The following is a 3,765-nucleotide window of genomic DNA, read 5'->3' as shown; positions in this document are numbered from 1 at the left end:
ATTGAATAAGTGTGGGGAAAGGATACAACCCTGACACACTCTCTTCCTGATTTTAAACCATGTAGTGTCCCCATAATGCATAGGCATCAATTATTCTGGTCTTCCATATTTATCATCTACCTTTCACGTACTTATGAGGTGAATGAAAATACTATGGCTTGGGTCAGCTGCACCTTAGTCCTCAAAGTGACATCTTTGGTTTTTAACACTTTCAAGAGTTTTTTTGCAGAAGATTTGCCCAATGCCCAATGCAATGTTGTCTGATTTCATGACTACTGCTTCCAGGGGCCTTCACCCACATCATTACGGTTGACTACTCTGAGGAGGTGGCTCTTCCCCAGTCATATTTTGAGTGCCTTCCTTTCAGCACTATGTCAGACAGTGCTCCACTGCTATCCATAAGGTTCCACTGCACGTTTTTATAGAAGCGGATCATCAGGTCGACCATGGGTGACCCCGCTGGTATGTGAAAAACCAGCAGCTTAGCTTGCAGCATCACAGTAACATGCTGGCCACCACTGTATGACAAACTGACCGAGCGCTGGGCTGTTCACACACACACACACACACACACACAGAGTCTTCTGGGAGCTTGAGAACAAGCTGAGTGGCAACTGCCACATGGGGCACACCTGTACAAACAACTGTACCATACGTCAGTTGCCACTCCCTGCTTTTGACTATGATTCAAAATCATTTTTTATTATCATTGGCCAATGACTCTTACCCCAAAAGCAACTGATTAAAAAGAAAATTCTCATGAGCCAGTGCTGGCTGCTGTAACATTGTCTCTTTGTCCCAACCCCAATCCTAACTATTCTTAAAAAGCTTCAGAGAAAGACCCACAGCCAGATACTGTAAGAAATCCTTCCAGATCTCTAGCCAATCAGTTCAGAATTCTAGATGCACAATGGAATTACCCAAGGAGCTTTATTTAAAATTTTAAAAAATTAACAATGATCTTGTTGTATCCCAGGCCAATTGAATCAGCATCCCTGGGGTGAGGCCCTGGCACTGGCTTTTTTTTTTTTAAATTGTGATTTGGGTCAAAGTTTACAGAGCAAATTCACTTTCCATACACAAGCTCACATACACTGTCTCATGACATTGACTACAATTTACCACAATGCAACAGCTCCCCTCCCATTTCCTCGCCATAGTTAATTCTTCTGTGTGTCCTCCCTCCCATGTACTCCTGCGTCCCTGCCTACCCCACCCCCACCTGCTGAGCTGTCTCCCTGTGCATACACAGCCCTTCTATTCTCCGTGATTGATCTCTCCAAGGAGTGTACCTACCTAATGTAAATGTTCAGCTCATATGCCAAGCTTTTGTTTGGCTGAAAGCCACAGGAGTGGGCTCAATTCTAGACTGTAAGGGCAGCCAGGGGCCATAGTCTCGGGGGTTCCATCAGACTCTATCAGACCAGCAAACCTGGTCCTTTTCTTTTAAATGATTTTGGGCACTGGCATTTTAAAAAGCTCTCAGAAGATGCCATTGTGTAGCCAGAGCTAAGCCTGTGTAGCCAGAGCTAAGCCTAACTAACTCCCTCCTGGCCCTCTGATTTGCTCTGGGCTTGGCTCCAGACCTTCATACTCCTGAAGGCAGCACATAGTTCTCTCTGCCCTGAGACTAAGCATGCAGAATGGCAACTAGGACTGCCACCTGGAGGGCAACTTACTAATAAAACAAATATCCCCAAACCCACTGCCGTCGAGTCAGATTGACTCACAGCGACCCGTCCTTGGGTTTTCCGAGGCAGTATCACTATGGAAATAGATTGCCCAATCTTACTTCCGAGGAGTAGCTGGTGGGTTTGAACCGGCAGCCTTCTGGTTAGCAGTTAAGTCCCTTAGGCACTAAGCCACCAGAGCCCCCTCCATACATCCATACTCTAGTTTATACAAAGATAGCCTTAATAACTTTATTGTAAAAGGTAAGTACTGGAAATAACCTAAACGTCCAAGGACAGAGAAGTAGCTACTTTATAGTGTAGCCATCGGATAGAACAGAACAGAGGTTTAAAAATAAGGGTTTGTTAATGATTTGAGAACCCACCAACCACTCCTCGGAAGGAAGATGGGGCGATCTACTTCTGTAGTGATACTGCCTCGGAAACCCAAGGAGGGGTCGCTATGAGTCGGGTCCAACTTGACGGCACATAACAACAACAACAACAACACAATGATTTGAGATAATGAACATAATAGAATGTCACGTGAGGAAATTGGTTAAAAAAAATTTGGCTAAATAGTATAATCCTGGCTTATTTTTAGAAAAACTTTAACAAAGACAGTAGCCTCTTCAGCCACAATCTGAGCCACCTGCAGAACTCAGCTAAGAAGCCCACAGCCTATGCCTTAAACCTGTTATCCTCCAAGGGCCCCTGGAGCCATGCCATGGAAAGGTGGCATTCAACTTGTCTCTGGCTCAGAAAGAGGCCAAGAAGGGTGAGCCTAAGAGCAGTGAGCAGGTGCTAATCCCCCAGTCCTAATATGTCCCCCAGCATCCTTGCTGTAGCCTGCAAGGCCCCAGATGGAGTGGTATTGGCTGGCCAAAGCTCTTACTGTTTTGGACTAGCATTTTGGGTGTCATTCTTGGAGGGGAGACCTATACGAGTATTTGGCACTTCAACCAGATGACCTGTACCACTATTGAATAAGTATATCAAATATGACATCATCTTAAATGAGTCTTCCACAGATGATGGCTGGCTACCAGACAGCTGAGGAAAAACCAAAAAAAAAAAAAAAAAAAAAACCAAACTCATTGCAGTCAAGTCAAACTTGACTTATAGCAACCCCTCCTTGGGTTTCCAAAGCAGTATCACTACAAAAGTAAATTGCTCAACCTTCCTTCCGAGGAGTGGCTGGTGAGTTTGAACTGCTGTCTTTGAGAAAGATGAGACTGAGTTCATCACTGTGCCTGTTCCAGAGTTTGCACAAAGTGATCCTGACAACACTGTTCATGATTTTAATAAGAAACTAAAAACCCAGGTGTTATGTGGTCCCTCTGAACACTGCTACTGTTATGCCACCCAGATATGTAGTGAAGTTACGTATTAACACAAGGCTAGAGCCTATTTGCAATGTCCTATCTCATTCCTGAACGCATGGGTACTATTGATTGCATTGACAATGTTGATCCTCCAGGTTTCTTTATATATGGACTGTACTATGACAAGGAAACTTACAAACCACAATGCAGAGAAACCACTGAAGGTGTTCAGAAATTGAAGTCAGCAATTATATTATAATTCAGCATTCTGCAAACAAATTTATCTTGGATCCTGTGGTGGTTATGTTTGTGTGTCAACTTGGCTAGGCCTGGTTGAGTAGCTGGGCAGCTGGTGGTAATTATTCCCCATGATGAGACTGGCAATCAGCTCCATGGTGGGATCTACCACAAGCCGCTGAGTAGCTGCCTTTGGGATGTGGTCTGCTTCCTGTATGTAAGGAGAAGCCTTGGGAATGGTCTCTAGCCTGTGGCATGCTTGGACTCTGCATGTAACCGTGTCATTGTTCAGCAGCCTGCCATGCTCTGCCGACCTTGGGACTTAACAATGGACTTGAATTAATGGCTGCCATGTGATTTGGTAACACCGGGACTGTGCCTTTTTACTTGTCAGCCTTGGGGCTTCTCAGGCTCAGCAGCCAGCAGCTGAGTGAAGAGATGCCTCTAGCTCCAGTGGGCTGGGAGCAGGAGGCAGAGCTGGACCCCAAGGTTGAGGGGCTTTTACCCAGCCCCTAGAGCCTGGCACTTTGAAC

The 3,765-nt window shown here is 45.3% G+C and overlaps 1 protein-coding gene across 1 annotated transcript in view; it reads right to left on the bottom strand.

The window, feature by feature from the left end:
- Positions 1 to 3,765, bottom strand: part of KSR1 (kinase suppressor of ras 1) — a 199,883-nt gene that overhangs the window by 13,349 nt on the left and 182,769 nt on the right. The gene's annotated exons all lie outside the window — the stretch shown is intronic.

This window comes from Orycteropus afer, unplaced genomic scaffold (genome assembly GCF_000298275.1).
Source record: "Orycteropus afer afer isolate SDZICR_OR568_19922 unplaced genomic scaffold, OryAfe1.0 scaffold00042, whole genome shotgun sequence".
Classification (NCBI taxonomy): domain Eukaryota; kingdom Metazoa; phylum Chordata; class Mammalia; order Tubulidentata; family Orycteropodidae; genus Orycteropus; species Orycteropus afer.
The sequence above is the reverse complement of the archived record's forward strand: the minus strand, read 5'-3'. Positions and strand labels throughout refer to the sequence as shown.